At 40.7% G+C, this 19,320-nt stretch overlaps 1 protein-coding gene across 3 annotated transcripts in view; it reads left to right on the top strand.

Annotated features, from left to right (window-relative positions):
• Window positions 1-111: 111 nt before the first annotated feature.
• Window positions 112-19,320, top strand: part of LOC134293409 (uncharacterized) — a 68,814-nt gene continuing 49,605 nt past the window's right edge. For all 3 annotated transcript variants that reach the window (XR_010000380.1, XM_062960862.1, XM_062960863.1), the window contains exons 1-3: window positions 112-158; window positions 4,578-4,664; window positions 6,557-6,672. The gene's annotated coding sequence lies outside the window, so the exon portion shown is untranslated. The remainder of the gene's footprint in view (window positions 159-4,577; window positions 4,665-6,556; window positions 6,673-19,320) is intronic.

Here is a 19,320-nt window from a genome sequence, read left to right as displayed (position 1 = left end):
CCTTCCAACCACAGCCGCCCTCTTTCCTTTCCTCTCTTGCTTTCCCAAAGTTGGGTCCTGAAGCGCTGCTGGGAATCTTCCCTCCCCAAGGCAGTGATTCTCAAGCTGTGGGTCTCCAGGTGTTTTTGGCCTTCAACCTCCAGAAATCCTAACAGCTGGTAAGCTGCGTTGTTGTGTGTTTTCCGGGCTTTCTGCCCATGTTCCAGAAGCATTGTCTTCTGACGTTTCACCCACATCTATGGCCGGCACCCTCAGAGGTTGTGAGTTATATTGGAAAACTTGGCAAGTGAGATTTATATATCTGTGGAATAGGGTTATTGTATGTCTTTCGGGATGTGTGGCCATGTTCCAGAAGTATTCTCTCCTGCCGTTTCGCCCACATCTATGGCAGGCATCCTCAGAGGTTGTGAGGCATGGAAAAACTAGGCAAGGAAGGTAAATATATATATATATATATATATATCTGTAGAGAGTCCAGGGTGTGACAAGTGCCACACAGCCCAAAAGACATACAACAACCCTGTGATCCCAGCCATGAAAGCCTTCGACAACACATATCTGTGGCATGTCCAGGATGGGAGAAAGAACTCTGATCTTCTTGAGCCAAGTGTGAATGTTGCAACTGGCCACCTTGATTAGCAGTGCATTACCTTGCAGAATCAAAGTCTGGCTGCTACCTGCGTGGGGAAATCCTTTGTTGGGAGGTGTTAACTGGCCCTGATGGTTTCCTGTCTTGAATTCCCCTGTTTTCTGAGTGTTGTTCTTAATTTACTGCTGGGAATCTTCCCTCCCCAAGGCAGTGGTTCTCAAGCTGGTTTTGGCCTTCAACTTCCAACAATCCTAACAGCTGGTCAACTTGTTGAGAATCTGCCAGCTGTCAGGCTCAAAATGACCCTATTTTGTGAGGCAGATTTCCAAGAAAATAGCAGAGTGCAGAAGCATGCATCCAAACCAGCAGGAAACTTACGTGAGGTGAGTTTAGAGAAAGCCTTTGTTCTTCAGGATGGCAAAGGATTGCAAAGTCAGCTTAAAAGTTCAAAAATATTTATTGAGGTAAAAAGAAATCCATTGTGGATAGAAAAGGTTTTGGAGCTAACTAAAATCCTAACAGCTGGTAAGCTGCATTGTTGTGTGTTTTCCGGGCTGTCTGGCCATTTTCCAGAAGTATTATCTCCTGACGTTTCGCCCACATCTATGGCAGGCATCCTCAGAGGTTGTGAGGTTGCTGGTAAATAAAGCTAAAGGTTTTCTCCTGACGTTAAGTCCAGTCAAGTCTGACTCTGGGGATTGGTGCTCATCTCCATTTCTAAGCCGAAGAGCCGGCGTTGTCCATAGACACCTCCAAGGTCATGTGGCTATAGACATGACTGCATGGAGCGCCATTACCTTCCCACCAGAGCAGTACCTATTGATCTACTCATATTTGCATGTTTTTGAACTGCTAGGTTGGCAGGAGCTGGAGCTAATAGCGGGCGCTCAATCTGCTCCCAGGATTTGAACCTGGCACCTTTCGGTCTGCAAGTTCAGCAGCTCAGTACTTTAACACACTTCGCCACCGGGGCTCAAAAAAGCATTTATTGAGGTAAAAAGAAATCCATTGTGGATAGAAAATGTTTTGGAGCTAACTAGCTCTCTAAGCTAGCACTAAGGAAGGTAAGCAGGTAAAAATAACAAAGAATATCTAAATAGCTACATTTTGCCAGGAGAGTGGCAAAATGTGTCCTTCTCATGCAGAAGACAAAGGAGGGAGAGATATGGCTACGACCGCATGGTCCGAGCCTTTGGGGCAATAAATATTCCAATCAAAATAGAAGAAGTTGCCTCATCCCTGAAGAATCACTTTGCTAAAACAACAAGGTGAGGAGAGTGGATGTAAACAGGACAGAAGAGAGAAACCAGCAAAGGCCTATCTAGGCATGCATGGGATATAGAGAGAGGTTTCCCTTATTCTAACTTATCCACTACATAGCTAATAGATGAGACTTGTGTAGTCCAGGATGATATCCAACATTGGTTTTGGTCAACTGGCTGGGATTTCTGGGAGTTGTAGGCCAAAAACATCTGGGGACACTAGATTGAGAACCACTGCCCCCCATCCCTCCCCACCACTCATTCTGGGCTCATCCTTTCCCTTTCGCCTCTTAAACCTCTACTCTTCCCCCCCTTCTCCATCTCCCCAGTTGCGTCCTGACCCCCGCTTCTGTGCCTCTTCCCACTCCCACTCCCCAACAATTGGCTTCCCACCTTGATAGGAGGAGCTCTTGATTATGCAATGGGTTAAACCCTTGTGCCGGCTGAACTGCTGACCTGAAGGTTGGGTTGCTGACCTGAAGGTTGCTGGTTTGAATCCGCGAGACCAGGTGAGCTCCCATCTGTCAGCTCTAGCTTGCAGGGACATGGGAGGAGCTTCCCTGCTAACACATCCAGGTGTCCCCTGGGCAACGTCTCTGTAGACAGCCAATTATCTCACAGACATCATGTCGCTTCTGGCATGACAAAAAAACTATGTGCCTTGAGCCCCCGTGGCACAAATGGTTAACTCTTGTGCCAGCATGTTGGGTTTCATCCCTGGACTGTACAAGTCTCTTGTGTCATCAAGTCTCCAGACCTCAATGAGTAGCTAGACTAGAGATAAGATTAGACTGAGGGATTCCTCCCTCACACATTCCTATGCATGTTTTCTTTTCCCAGAAGGGGCTTTTGTCTTTGCTCTTCCTCCTTGTCGCTGTCTCCTCCCCCTTTGAAGATGTTTCAGTGGAATCTCTGTGAGGTCACTTCCTTTTTAAAGGTATTTTGATTGCCCTGGGCTTGGCCATGCGGCCATCCACCATTGTTCTCTCTGCCCTTCCTTCTTCTAGTGAGGATGTATTTTGCCTCTCTCCAGGCAAAATGTAACTGCATTTATATGTTTTTTACTTACCCTTTTTACTTCTTAGAAGATGAGATTTAGTAAGCTAGTTAGCACTAAAACCTTTTATTTATTTATCTATTTACTTCATTTTTACTCCGCCTTTCTCAACCCCAGTGGGTCTCAAGGCAACTTACAGATCCACCATAATCTATGGATTTTTTTTCTTCAGTAAATACTTTTGAACCTAAAGTTTTGACTCTACAATCCTGTGCCACCCTGTTGAGTGGAAGCTTATTCTGGCTCACCACATGTAAGTTTCTGGTTGTTATGAAGTTTACTTCTAGTACTCTGCTATATTTATGGTGGAATCACCCCAACTGAGGGTTATTTTTGAGCCTAACAGCAGGACTGCTGATTGACAGGTCGGCAGTTCAAATCCAGGTAGAGTGGGTGAGCTCCCTCTGTCAGCTTCAGCTCCCCATGCGGGGACATGAGAGAAGCCTCCCACAAGGAAGGTAAAACATCAAACATCTGGGTGTCCCCTGGGCAATGTTCTTGCAGACAGGCAATTCAATATAGCCAGGCTTTAGTACAGCTGGCTAATCATCAGCAGTAATAGATCTCTTCTGACAGAAAGATTGACAGTTCAAAGCCTGGGTCGGGGTGAGCACCCAACCTTCATCCCAGCTCACTGTCCACCTATGCAGTTCGAAAACAGCTGTGAGCTGTGAGTAGAGAAATTAGGCACTGCATAAGCACGGAGGTATTTTATGGCACCATAAATGAAAATACCAGATCAAAGAACAGGAGGAAAGTTTGTAATCAAGGGCTTGTCATCATAGCAGATGGAGCAACAGCACCTCCTGTGGCTGAATCGAGTACAACCTCCAGGACGCCGAAGTTTGAAAAATGCTGTTGTCTGTCTAATGGCATTGAATGTTTGCCGTGTATACATTCTGTGATCCACCCTGAGTCCCCCATTTCTTGCCCCACTCTGCCTCCCAAGTTCCATACTGATATCCCATCCTTGGCTTTTGCTCTACGCTTGGAGAAAAAGCAAGCTGGACTTCATCAAAATCAATTATTATTCTTATTGGGTTGCTGTGAGTTTTCCGGGCTGTCTGGCCATATTCCTGACATTTCACCCACATCTATGGCAGACATCCTCAGAGGTTGGGAGGTCTATTGGAAACTAGGCAAGTGGGATTAATATATCTGTGGAATAATGTCCAGAGTGGGAGAAAGAACTCTTGATTGTTTGAAGCAAGTGTGAATGTTACAATTAATCACCTTGATTAGCATTGAAAAGCCTTGCAGCTTCAAGGCCTGGCTGCTTCCTGCCTGTGGGAATCATTTGTTGGGAGGTGTTAGCCGGCCCTGATTGTTTCCTGTCTGAAATTCGCCTGTTTTCTGAGTGTTGCTGTTTATTTACTGTCCTGATTTTAGAGTTTTTTTTAAATGTCAGTAGCCAGAATTTGTTCATTTCCATGGTTTTCCCCTTTGTGATGAAATTGTCCACAAGCTTGTGGATTTCAATGGCTTCGCTGTGTAGTCTGTCAGAATGGTCCAGCATTTCTGTGTTCTCAAATAATATGCTGTGTCCAGGTTGGTTCTTCAAGTGCTCTGCTATGGCTGCTTTTGACAACATTATTGTTACTGTTATTACCCCTTTTCCTATGGACCTACCCACCCTCCTCAATAATGTCCCCCCATTGCTCCCCACTAGTATAATCCTTGTTTCTTGCACATCCTTTTCCTTTTCCCCATTAGAGCATTGCTTTTTCTCCCTGCTTCTGTCTATGTCTCCAGAGCTGTGAGTCTAAATTGCTTTTGATCCAGAGTATGATCCACACTTTGGGGGGGAGGGAGATAATAATTAGAATATAATAGTAATATATTATTTTTATTTTTATTATATTGTAGTGTAGAATAATTTTATGATTATTAAATATTATATTATATTTATTATATCATATTAATCGCATGAAGTGTCCAGCTTCTTACATTAGAAATCCCCAGGCTTTATTATATTATATTATAAAAAGGTATAGGTAAAGGTTTCTCCTGACGTGAAGTCCAGTCATGTCTGACTCTGGGGTTGGTGCTCATCTCCATTTCTAAGCCGAAGAGCCGGCGTTGTCTGTAGACACCTCTAAGGTCATGTGGCCAGCATGACTGCATGGAGCACCCTTACCTTCCCGCTGGAGCGGTACCTATTGATCTACTCACATTTGCATGTTTTTGAACTGCTAGGTTGGCAAAAGCTGGAGCTAACAGCGGGTGCTCACTCCACTCTCCGGATTTGAACCTGTGACCTTTCGGTCTGCAAGTTCAGCAGCTCAGCACTTTAACACACTTCGCCACCGGGGCTCCTATATTATATTATAGAGTAGAATAATATAATATTATTATATACTCTATATTATATTATAAAGTAGAATATTTTTATGATTATTATATATTATATTTATTATTTCATATTAATGGTGTGAAGTGTCCAACTTCTTACATTAGAAATCCCCAGGCTTTATTATATTATATTATATTATATTATATTATATTATATTATATTATAGAGTAGAATAATTTTATGATTATTATATATTATATTATATTTATTATTTCATATTAATGGCATGAAGTGTCCAACTTCTTACATTAGAAGTCCCCAGGCTTTATTATTATAGAGTAGCCCCGGAGCCCTGGTGACAAAGTGCATTAAAGCCCTGAGCTGCTGAACTTGCAGACTGAGAGGTCCCAGGTTCAAATCCCGGGAGCGGCTTGAGCACTTGCTGTTAGCTCCAGCTCCTGCCAATCTAGCAGTTCAAAAACATGCCAATGTGAGTAGATCAATAGGTACCGCTCCAGCGGGAAGGTAACGGCGCTCCATGCAGACATGCCAGTGGCCACATGACCTTGGAGGAGTCTCCGGACAACGCCGGCTCTTCGGCTTAGAAATGGAGATGAGCACCAACCCCCAGAGTCAGACATGACTGGACTTAATGTCAGGGGAAAACCTTTACCTTTAACTTAGAATAATTTTATGATTATTATATATAATATTATATTTATTATTATTATAGGGTAGAATAATTTTATGATTTTTATATATTATATTATATTAATTATTATTATAGGGTAGAATAATTTTATGATTATTATATATTATATTATATTTTTTATTATTATATGGTAGAATAATTTTATGATTATTATATTATATTTATTATTATTATTATAGAGTAGAATAGTTTTATGATTATTATATATTATATTATATTTATTATTATTATAGGGTAGAATAATTTTATGATTATTATATTATATTTATTATTATTATTATAGAGTAGAATAGTTTTATGATTATTATATATTATATTATATTTATTATTATTATAGGGTAGAATAATTTTATGATTATTATATATTATATTATATTTATTATTATTATAGAGTATAATAATTTTATAATTATTATATATTATATCATAGAATCATAGAATAGTAGAGTTGGAGGAGACCTCATGGGCCATCCAGTCCAACCCCCTGCCAAGAAGCAGGAAAATAATAAATATTATATTTATTATTTCATATTAATGACATGAAGTGTCCAACTTCTTACATTAGAAGTCCCCAGGCTTGCTGCTTAGCCCTCCAACTTCTGCATGTCCTTGCTTTCCTCTCCCTTTCCCTGCTGCCCCATAGAAAGGACCCGGATGTGGGGCGCCCTTGGCGTGGGTTGGAGCTGCTCCCGAATCCGAAAGGAAGGAAAGAAGAAAAGGAGGGAAGGAAGGAAGGAAGGAAGGTGGAGGGCGACCCAGGTAAGGCGTGGGAGCCGAGAGGCTTCAGCACCAAGGACAGCGCCACCGCAGAGACGAAGGCAAAAGAGGGGCGGGGGGCCATCCCAACACGCATCTCCACCCCGGCTTGGCTCTGCTCGTCTGAATGCGCACCCCCCTCTCTTGCGAGGCTTTCATGACACGTATGGGGATGCTTAGGGGACGATTCCTCCCTCCATCCGCATTGCAGAAGATCCCAAGCCGTTCCCATTCAAAGAACCGCTCCTTTAAGAGAAAAAAAAGAGACACCTTTTACGTGTTATTCAAGGCAAAGGAGGAAGAGGGGGAGGATTGGCTGGACACGGATTTGACCTTGAAAAGTCAAGACTGTGCAGCCTCTTTGAAAGGTTTTTTTCCCCCTTGCTATGCACAGAAAGGATCCTATTTTCACTCTCATTTTTGTCTTGCTTCCCCTTTCAGCTCCATCTCTCCCCATAGATCTCTGCTATCCACCCACCCACTTTGGAGCTATGATGCTCCATTCTTTTTCAAGCACAAGGGCTGTGGTCTTAGGTAATAGACCTACAGTAGAGTCTCGCTTATCCAAGTTTCTGGATTATCCAAGCCATTTTTGTAGTCAATGTTTTCAATATATTGTGATATTTTGGTGCTAAATTCGTAAATACAGTAATTACAACATAACATTACTGCGTATTTCTGTCAAATTTGTTGTTAAACATGATGTTTTGGTGCTTACTTTGTAAAATCATAGAATCATAGAATCATAGAATAGTAGAGTTGGAAGAGACCACATGGGCCATCCAGTCCAACCCCCTGCTAAGAAGCAGGAAATCGCATTCAAAGCACCCCCGACAGATGGCCATCCAGCCTCTGCTTAAAAGCCTCCAAAGAAGCAGAGGCTGGATGGCCATCTGTCGGGGGTGCTTTGAATGCGATTTCCTGCTTCTTAGCAGGGGGTTGGACTGGATGGCCCATGTGGTCTCTTCCAACTCTACTATAAATCATAACCTAATTTGATGTTTAATAGGCTTTTTCTTAATCCCTCCTTATTATCCAAGATATTCGCTTATCCAAGCTTCTGCCGACCCGTTTAGCTTGGATAACTCTACTGTACTTAAAAGTTAATTAAGTGAAGGGTTTGCATTAGTTTGCATGACTTGACAGTTTAGTGGGATGAAAAATATCAGTCTGGATATCACCCATGATCTTATCTATAGGAAAGATTGCATTTGCAGTGTAGTATGAATGAACCATCAGCCAATATTATTATGTTATTTAACTGTTTTACCTTTTTATTGTTTTATTTTATTGTATTATGGTATACTGGCGTTAATTGCCAGTTTTGTAAGGCGCCCTGAGTCCCCTCGGGTGAGAAGGGTGGGGTAGAAATGATGAAAATAAATAAAATAAATATTCCAGAGCCTCCGGTGGCTCAGTGTGTTAAAGCGCTGAGCTGCTGAACTTGCAGACCGAAAGGTCACAGATTCAAATCCAGGGAGCGGAGTGAGTGCCCGCTGTTAGCCCCAGCTCCTGCCAACCTAGCAGTTTGAAAACATGCAAATGTGAGTAGATCAATAGGTACTGCTCCGGCGGGAAGGTTACAGCATTCCATGTCTATGGACAACACCGGCTCTTCGGCTTAGAAATAGAGATGAGCACCAACCCCCAGAGTCGGACACAACTGGACTTAACGTCAGGGGAAACCTTTACCTTTTTTTATTCCAGAGTCAACTTGGTAACAGGTAGGTTTCCTTGCAGAAAAGTTGAATTTCATGGATAGATGTTTTGTGTTGTTGAAGGCTTTCATGGCCGGAATCACTGGGTTGCTGTGAGTTTTCTTGGCTGTATGGCCATGTTCCAGAAGCCTTCTCTCCTGACGTTTCACCCACATCTATGGCAAGCATCCTCAGAGGTTGTGAGGTCTGGTGAAAACTAGGCAAGTGGGGTTGATATATCTGTGGAAGGTCCAGGGTGGGAGAAAGAACTCTTGTCTGTTGGAAGTATGAATGTTGCAATCAATCATCTTGATTGGCATTGAATAGCCTTGCAGCTTCAAAGCCTGGCTGATTCCTGCCTGGGGGAATCCTTTTGGCCCCGATTATTTCCTGTCTGTTGTTCCCCTAGAATCACAGAATCATAGGACAATAGAGTTGGAAGAGACCTCATGGGCCATCCAGTCCAACCCCCTGCCAAGAAGCAGGAAATCGTATTCAAAGCACCCCCGACAGATGGCCCTGTTTTCTGAGTGTTGTCCTGAGAGTTTCTAAAATACGGTAGCCAGATTTTATTCATTTTCATTGTTTCCTTATTTCTATTGAAATAAAGAAAACAGGGGAATTCCAGACAGGAAACAATCAGGGCCAGCTAACATCTCCCAACAAAGGATTCCCTCAGTCAGGAAGCAGCCAGACTTTGAATCTGCAAGGCCATTCAGTGCTTTTTTCATGTAAGGAGTGACTTGAGAAATTGCAAGTCACTTCTGCTGTGAGATAATTGGCTGTCTGCAAGGATATTGCCCAGGAGACGCCCAGATGTTTTTACCATCCTTGTGGGAGGCTTCTCTCATGTCCCCACATGGAGCTGGAGCTGACAGAGGGAGCTCATCCGCACTCTCCCCAGGTGGGATTCGAACCTGGCAGCCTTCAGGTCAGCAACCCAACCTTCAAGTCACAAGGCTTCGATGCACTACGCCACCGGGGGCTCCTATTCAATGCTAATCAGGGTGATCAAATGCAACATTCACACAGACCAGAGTTCTTTCTCCCACCCTGGACTTTTCACAGATATATAAAACCCACTTGCCTAGTTTCCAACAGACCTCACAACCTCTGAGGGTGCCTTTCATAGATGTGGGTGAATGCTTCTGGAACATGGCCAGACAGTCCGGAAAACTGACAGCAACCTGATGGATATTTTGTTCTAGTCTATGTTGCAGCTGTGCCCACTTGGCATTTCGGCTCTCATTTTTGTTCTTGAAGGCAAAGGCTTTGCTTCCCATGGCGACATTGTGTCCACACCAACAACCTCCTCTTCTTGAGTTGGAAGGGCAAACTTTGCAGACCATGCTGGCAGTGCTGATTCATGAAGACGGTGTTGTCATAGAACTGCAGCATTGCAGTCGGTGGCAGAAGAAGGTGGGAGGGAGAGAGGCAGGCTTCTCTGGGACAGTTGCTGAGTTGCATTTGCACAGACAGCAGGCTCTCCGGTCTACAGCTTCCCCTTCTTCCCACCATATGTGACCAGATGGAGCCATCCTGCTCCCTGTATAATATACTAAAGCATTACCTCCAGAGTTTTTTTTTCACTCCATTTTGCTAGGCTCATCTCATGCCACATCCCTGCCATACTGTGGAGAGAGAGAGAGAGAGAGAAAGCACATAGGAGAAATAATGCAACCTAGCTTTTAAAGTACAGTAGACCCTCAATTTTCTCGACCCATAATTAACACTCATATTAGAGTTCCAGTTAACTGAGAGTCTCTCTCTTTCTTTATATAGATAGATAAACAGATAAATTAGAGTTCCATTTAACTGAGAGTCTAATGTACCTTACAATCCTGGCTGCATAAATGCTGTAGTGATATTATTATTATTATTGAGATACAGTAATTAAAAGCAAATAAAGAAAGACTTAATGTAAGAAGGTTTCATTGTATTATAAAAACAGCTTTGTGAATGCAGTATTTATATATATATGAGTGCCAGTTAACTGAGAGTCTCTCTCTCTCTACATATATATATATATATATAGAGTTAGATAGATAAATTAGAGTTCCAGTTAACTGAGAGTTTCTCTCTCTATATAGATAGATAGATAGATAGATAGATAGATAGATAGATAGATAGATCAATTAGAGTTCCAGTTAACTGAGAATCTAATATACCTTAAAATCCTGGCTACATAAATGCTGTATTGATATTAATATTGAGATACTGTAATTAAAAGCAAATAAAGACAGACTTAATGTAACAAGGTTTCATTGTATTATAAAAACAGATTTGTGAATGCAGTATTATCCTATATATATATATATATATATATATATATATATATAGAGAGAGAGAGAGAGAGAGAGAGAGAGAGAGAGAGAGAGAGAGAGTGAATGCAGTGTTATCCCCCCTCCCACTCTCTTCACACACACACAGTTCTAGTTCTAGTTAACTGAGAGTCTACTGCATTTTAAAAGCCAGGTTGCATAAATTCTGTATTGACTTGATATTAATACTGAGATACAGGAATTAAAAGCAAATAAAGACAAACTTCATGCAACATGGTTTCACTGTATTATGAAAACAGCATTGTGAATGCAATATTATCGATTCCAACAGAAAGAAGGAAACCATGAAAATGAAGAAAATCTGGCTACCAGTATTAAAAAAAACTCTCTAAAATCAGGACAGTAAATAAAGAGGAACATTAAAAAAAATGAGGATCACAGACAGAAAACAATCAGAGCCAGCTAACAACTCCCAATAAAGGCTCCACCCAGGCAGGAAGCAGCCAGGCTTTGAAGCTGAAAAGGCCATTTGATGCTAATCAAGCTGAACACTTGCAACATTCCGACTTGCCACAAACAGACCAGAGTTCTTTCTCCCACCCTGGACATCATTCCACAGATCTATAAACCCCACTTGCCTAGTTTCCAACAGACCTCACAACCTCTGAGGATGCCTGCCATAGATGTGGGCATCAGGAGAGAATGCTTCTGGAACATGGTCATACAGCCCGGAAAACTCACAGCAAATCACTTTAAAGATGTTGTTGTCATTCACTTTGTTTTTCTTCGACCTTTCTCGCAATATAGAGACTCAGGCTGAAGCAGGGGTGCATTGTCACTCTTGTTCAGTTCAGTGGAACTTAGATCTAAGTATAAAATCTTGAGTATAAGCCTAGTTTTTCAGCCCTTTTTTTTTAAGACTGAAAAAGCCATCCTCGGCTTATACTTGGGTGAGGGTCCTGGTTGGCTTATATTTGGGTCACCTTATACTTGAGAATATATGGTAAATTTATTATTTTTCCCTATTATTATTGGTATGACATTTATTATTTTTCTCTATTATTGTTGCTACTATTACATTTATTTTACTCTATTTTTATTATTATTATTAATACATTTATTATTTCACTCTGATCTTATTATTATTATTGTATTTATTATTTTACTCTATTTATTATTACATGTATTATTTTCCTGTATTTATTATTATTATTACTACATGTATTATTTTACTCTATTATTAATAAAAGGATACATAAGCATGAAGAAGATGAGAATAATGATTTGATCAGAGTTGGACAGTCTTATCTTAAATTTGAGCTTTATGTAAGCATTCAAAAACATTTAACCAAGTGATGCCTCAATTAATGTAATTTTATTGGTATCTATTTTTATTTCTGAAATTTACCACCCTCGGCTTATACTGGAGTCAATGTTTTCCCAGTTTTTTTGTGGTAAAATTAGGTGCCTCGGCTTATATTCGGGTCGGCTTATACTCGAGTATATAGGTACTTTGGGTCTGTACCACTGCAAACTTGTGAGGTTTGCTCTTCTGTGGGAGCAATGTGGCCGAGCAGAAAAGTCACGAAACAGCTGTCCAGCCTTGTAAAACAGATCCCAAAGAGCCCTCTGGTGGCAAAAGATGGCAAAATAAGCCATGCACCATTTGGCACCAAAAAAAAAGTGGGGAGGGGGAGCAAAGGAGCCATTCACGCCAGCAAATATCTCTGGCATATTCTATAAGAACTCGTCTGAATGCAAATAAATGCAATTTTGAAATTGTTAGTAACAAGAGGAATTTTCTAAGCGAGTCTGCACCAATGGCCTGAAACTCAATCTCAGGCCTTCCAAAATTATCTGAACTTTATTTCAGCCCTAGGGTTTTTTTATATATATAGTATCAGGGCTAGTCACACCATGTGGTGGGGGGAGGCCGATGACTCTGGATCAAGGGTTCTCAAACATTTTCAGTTATGGAGCCCTTTTTGAAGCAAAAGTTTCTTGTGGAGCCTTAAGAAATATTTATAATATATATTATATCTATCTATATATATATATATAAAAGAGTGATGGCATCAGGGCAGAGGACAAAACAACAAAACTACAGGCCCCCCCCAACCTCAAAATTTGACAACACAACCCATCATCCACGGCTCTAGGTTGATACAACAAAAAGAAAAGAAAAATAAAGTCCTAATTAGAGGGAGAGGAATAATTGTTTTTATCCAATTGCTGCCAGTTAGAAGGCTAAGCTCCGCCCACTTGGTCCCCTAGCAACCGACTCAGCCCAGGGGACAGGCAGAGTTAGGCTTCACTTAGGCCTCTTCCACAGATTATCTAATTTGCACTGGATTGTATGTCAGTGTATACTCAAGGCCCTTCCACACAGCTGTATTACCCATTTATAATCTTATATTATCTGCTTTGAACTGGATTATTTTGACTCCACACTGCCATATAATCCACTTCAGTGTGCATTTCATACAGCAACACCGGCTCTTCGGCTTAGAAATGGAGATGAGCCCCAACCCCCAGAGTCGGACACGACTAGACTTAATGTCAGGGGGAAACCTTTACCTTTACCTTATATATCAGTCATGGGCAAACTTTTGGACACAGGGTTCACATTGAGCTTTAAAATTTGACAGATGGACCAGGCCAGAGGCAGATGGATGGAGAGTGCTTGTGTGAATTAACTGAAAAAAACATGAACCAATTCCTATGCACGCTGCATATATCTTGTTTGTAGTGCAAAAAGAAAGAAAGAATAGTGCAATATTTAAAATGAAGAACAAATTTAATCAAAATAAGCAACAGTTCCTGGTCTAGCCCTCCAAGTTCAGCAAATAACATTGGGTAGTCAGTATATAGTAATTCTGATTACTGTATATACTCGAGTATAAGCCTGGTTTTCAGCCCTTTTTTAGGACTGAAAGAAAACCTCCTCAGCTTATACTCGGGTGAGGGTCCTGGTGGGCTTATATTCAGGTCAGCTTATACTCAAGTATATATGGTATATTTATTATTTTTCTCTATTATTATTGGTATTGTTACATTTATTATTTTACTCTATTAATTATTATTATTACATTTATTATTTTACTGTATTATTGTTGTTACTTTTACATTTATTTTACTCTATTTTATTATTATTAATACATTTATTATTTTACTCTATTTATTCTTACATTTATTATTTTACTGCATTTATTATTATTATTATTACATTTATTATTTCACTCTATTATTATTAAAAGGATACATAAGCACATTTACATTGAAGAAGAGGAAAATGATGATTTAATCAGAGTTGAACAGTCATATGTTAAATCACAGTTTGATGTAAAGATTCAAAAAAATTGAAACTACTGATGCCTCAATTAATGTAATTTCATTGGTATCTTGGCTTATACTGGAGTCAATGTTTTCCCAGTTTTATTGTGGTAAAATTAGGTGCCTCGGCTTATATTCGGGTCGGCTTATACTCGAGTATATAAGGTAAGTAGTATTACTCAATTACTCAATATGAACCATTTACAGATCCATGGGTGCATACTGTGCAAGGAAACCGACGAAACCATTGATCATATCCTCAGCTGCTGTAAGAAAATCGCACAGACAGACTACAAACAGAGGCACAACTATGTGGCCCAAATGATTCATTGGAACTTATGCCTCAAGCTGCCAGCAACAAAGAACTGGTGGGATCACAAACCTGCAAAAGTATTGGAAAATGAGCACGCAAAGATACTGTGGGACTTCTGAATCCAGACTGACAAAGTTCTGGAACACAACACACCAGACATCACAGTTGTGGAAAAGAAAAAGGTCTGGATCATTGATGTCGCCATCCCAGGTGACAGTCGCATTGACGAAAAACAACAGGAAAAACTCAGCCGCTATCAGGACCTCAAGATTGAACTTCAAAGACTCTGGCAGAAACCAGTGCAGGTGGTCCCGGTGGTGATGGGCACATTGGGTGCCATGCCAAAAGATCTCAGCCAGCATTTGGAAACAATAGACATTGACAAAATCACGATCTGCCAACTGCAAAAGGCCACCCGACTGGAATCTGCGTGCATCATCCGAAAATACATCACACAGTCCTAGACACTTGGGAAGTGTTCGACTTGTGATTTTGTGATATGAAATCCAGCATGTCTATCTTGTTTGCTGTGTCATAAAATAATAATAATAATAATAATAATAATAATAATAATAATAATAATAATATTTTAGCAATGAATCATTGTATTTTGCTGTAGGGAAATTGAAAGCAAGGGGTTTGTGCCTTGGGTACAATGTACTATAACTTGGGCCCTGTCTGTGGTTCATATAGTCGCTTCCAAGATTTGACTGCCTATGCAACTGAATCCATTGAATGTTTGGCACCAAAGTTGTCTGCTTTGCTCCACTTAGGTCTATGTATTATTCAGGAAGTAAAATGATCCCATCGTCCTTCGTCCGGGGAGCCCTTGGCTATCTTTTCCCCTCTTATTGACTCACCTTTGTCAGAGAGATCAAATGAAGTGCATTTCCATGTCAGAAAGGTAGAGTTTCTTCAAGAAAGTCCCAGTCAAGGAAACACTTCCTTCTTTAATTCTCATTTGTATCTAGGTTAATTGCTTTTCCTTGGGATGCGTCTAATTGATTTGTGGAGAGGCGACTAACTCTCCGCCTTGCTCAGCAATGATTCTGCAGAATTCAATCCCACTTTCTCTTGAGGCTTAAAAAACAACTCTGAAAATGATAGAAAAATCATAACATAGAAGCCATTTTCAGTCATATCCTCCAACATTTTGCAGGTACAAACTGGGAGACATGGGATAAAACCAGCTGCAATAAATCACTACTGACCGAGAGGTCATGACTTCGAAGTCTGGGTCAGATTAAGCCCCTGACCATTAAATAGCCCGGCTTGCTGTTGACCTATGCAGCCCCGAAAGACAGTTGCATCTGTCAATTAGGGAAATTTAGGTATGCTTTATGCGGGAGGCTAATTTAACTAATTTACAACATCATAAAACTGCCAGCAAGACACGAGGAAAGGAATGAGGAAGTACAGCCACTAGTGGACAGTGAAGCAACAGTTCCCCCTGTGGCCGGAATCGTGAAGCTGGAAAAAAAATATTAAATGCCTCTGTGTCTGTCTATATATGTTGTTTGTCTATTGGCATTGAATGTTTGCCATATATGTGTTCATTGTAATCCGCCCTGAGTCCCCTTCAGGATGAGAAGGGCGGAATATAAATACTGTAAATAAATAAATAAATAAATAAAATAACATTAAAGTTGGCCAAGATAGGAGCCTGAGTTTACAGGAAAGGACACATTTCCATCCTCTTCTCTCCCTAAACTAACTTATTTTAGTGCAAATAAGTTAGGGCCTTTTACCCTAGCACTCAAGACCTGGCTCTTTACTAGAGCTTTTAATATTTTATTAATATTTGTATGTATGCATTTTTATCCTTTACAATTTTATCTTGTAAATCGCCTAGAGCATCGTGGATGGAGGGCGATTAATAAGTAATTAAATGATGATGATGATGATGATGATGAAATTACTTTTGCAGGTACCAGATTATCCCAGTTTCATGTAAATTGTCTTTCTAGAAACAGATGACCAGAAATAATGATATATAACTGGACACTGATAACTGGCAAAAATGCTTCTCATGTATATAGATCTCTTACTCTTGCAGTGGGAACCAACGGAAAGCTCTCTGAATATTTTTGCCCACGATATAATTCTTCTCTCAGCTTCTCCTGAGACAATGGATATTAGTGGAGCCATTCCAAAGCAATCCCATGGCAGCAAATGTGATGACAGGAAAAGCACTTTGATTCTTCCAGTTCAATAACCAGGGTATCAATTTCCAGCTATGCAGATTGAAGACTGTCTTGATCTGTTTTGGGCAAGTAGGGGGAAACCGCAGTCCTTTTGTTAGCAGTCAAGGTCCCCTAATGGATGTGACATGTGTTCTTTGTTGATAAATTGAGCTGTTTCAGCACCCGGTCTTTTTCTTTCAATCCTGGAACAAATCACCCTTTCTCCAACAGCTCTCTTATCTTCATGCAGCATTGAGCAAAACTACTTAATGTGAAGGTTGGAGTCATTGAACATTTCTGATCTCTAGAGTCAGCCGTACCTCTAAACGCCTGGGAAACATCCATGTCCCTTACCATAGAGATTGCCCGAGGAAAGTAAAAACATATTAAGGGTCTAACATATCCACTGGTGGCACAGTGTGTTAAAGCACTGAGCTGCTGAACTTGCGGACCAAAAGGTCCCAGGTTCAAATGCCGGGAGCAGAATGAACCTTCGCTGTTAGTCCCAGCTCCTGCCAACCTAACAGTTCGAAAACATGCCAATGTGAGTAGATCAATAAGTACCGCTCCGGCGGGAAGGTAACGGCGCTCCATGCAGTCATGCCGGCCACATGACCTTGGAGGTGTCTATGGACAACGCCGGCTCTTCGGCTTAGAAATGGAGATGAGCACCAACCCCCAGAGTTGGTCACGACTAGACTTAACGTCAGGGGAAAACCTTTACCTTTACTATATCCAAAGCACATTTTTATCTCCTTTGTGCCAACTCATCATGTGGCAGGATCACGATCATTGCGTTGCTGTGAGTTTTCCAGGCTGTATGGCTATGTCCCAGAAGCATTTTCTCCTGACGTTTCACCCACATCTATGGCAGGCACCCTCAGAGGTTGTGAGTTTTATTGGAAACCAGGCAAGTGAGGTTTATATATCTGTGGAATAATGTCCAGGGTAGGATAAAGAACTCTGGTCTGTTTAAGCCAAGTGTGAATGTTACAATTGGCCACCTTGATTAGCATTGAATTGCCTTGCAGCTTCAAAGTCTGGCTGCTACCTGCGTGGGGGAATCCTTTGTTGGGAGGTGTTAGCTGGCCCTGATTGTTTCCTTCTAGAATTCCCCTGTTTTCTGAGTGTTGTTCTTTATTTACTGTCCTGATTTTAGAGTTTTTAAAAAATACTTATAATCAGATTTTGTTCATTTCCATGGTTTCCTCATTTCTGTTGAAATTGTCCACATACAGTAGAGTCTCACTTATCCAACACTCGCTTATCCAACATTCTGGATTATCCAATGCATTTTTGTAGTCAATGTTTTCAATATATCGTGATATTTTGGTGCTAAATTCTTAAATACTGCATAGCATTACTGCATATTGAACTACTTTTTCTGCCAAATTTGTTGTCTAACATGATGTTTTGGTGCTTCATTTGTAAAATCATAACCTAATTTGATGTTTAATAGGCTTTTCCTTAATGCCTCCTTATTTTCCAGCATATTCACTTATCCAACATTCTGCCAGCCCGTTTATGTTGGATAAGTGAGACTCTACTGTACTTGTGGATTTCAATGTCTTGTGAATTTCCAGTTCACATAGGAAAAACAAAGTTAGCCCTGACTCTCCTTCAGTTGTTAAAGATGGAAGTCCTCAGAAAAATATATGTGGCAATCCCAAGTTAGTGTTGAGATGGTTGAATACAGAGATAATATTAAATTGAGACTTTGAAACTCAAGTATCCAACACATGGGTCAGTTTTGCTTGATTCCACATTCCATTTTTTAAAAGTTCTTCCATTTGGGATAAAAATTCATAATATTTTTTTAAAAAAACTGAAACAACATCTTTACCCTTTGCTACCCATTCACATGATGTTTCAAGTTACCTGGAATGAGGTTCAGTGTATATGCATGGCTGAAATCTCATGCCAATTAGTAATGGAATGGGCTTTTCAGAAAACTCATTTGAAGATACCAAAAGGTAGTAAATCTCTCAGAGAATGACAAGAAGAAGTCATGTGGCTGGCATGACTGCATGGAGCACTGTTACCTTCTCACCAGAGCGGTACCTATTGATCTACTCACATTTGCATATTTTCAAACTGCTAGGTTGGCAGAAGCTGGGGCTAACAGCAGGAGCTCACCCCCGCTCCCTGGTTTCGAATCGCCGACTTTTCGGTCCGCGATTTCAGCATCTCAGAGTTATCCTCTACTGAACTTCACAATTTCTTAGGACAAATTCTCTTTATCAGATTTTTTTTTCCTTTTGCTTCTTTACTTTTGCATCACATTCTTCTCTCTCTCTCATCTGCTTATGGAGATGTAGGGCAGCTCATATGGATCCATCAAAATGGGGGAGGAGATTATTCAGCTGCAAACCCATTAATTCCATCAGCAGCCACAAGTCACCCAGGAGGTCAGCTCAATATTTTCTATTGTGCAAAAAACAAACAAAAACTCTCCTGCATCCCAGGAGAGTTTTAGGCAGGGATGCAAGAGGCAGGGATGTGCAATAAAGGAACAGCAGTTCAGCCAAACCAGATAGTAAAACAACAGCAGCAAGCTATGCTTTAGGATGAATGATGAAACGCTTCTTCAGTTCAGGGTCACAGATTGAGTGCAAAGTGGGAAATAACGTAACGATGTGATCAAAATGCAAAGCAAATCAAAATAGATCAGAAAAAAGAAATCTTGCTGAAGACACAGCTAACCGATATCTATAAAAAGAAGCAAAATTTTTCATACAATCTTAGAGCTGGAAGGAACCCGAGGAACATTTATTCCAGTCCTCTGTCCATGCATGAATCCATTGCTAAAGCGTTCATGAAAAGTGGTCATCCAATATTTGCCT

Source organism: Anolis carolinensis, unplaced genomic scaffold (assembly GCF_035594765.1).
Source record: "Anolis carolinensis isolate JA03-04 unplaced genomic scaffold, rAnoCar3.1.pri scaffold_8, whole genome shotgun sequence".
In the NCBI taxonomy this organism is placed as follows: Eukaryota; Metazoa; Chordata; class Lepidosauria; order Squamata; family Dactyloidae; genus Anolis; species Anolis carolinensis.
Note: the sequence above shows the minus strand (reverse complement) of the source record. Positions and strands in the feature narration are given on the sequence as shown.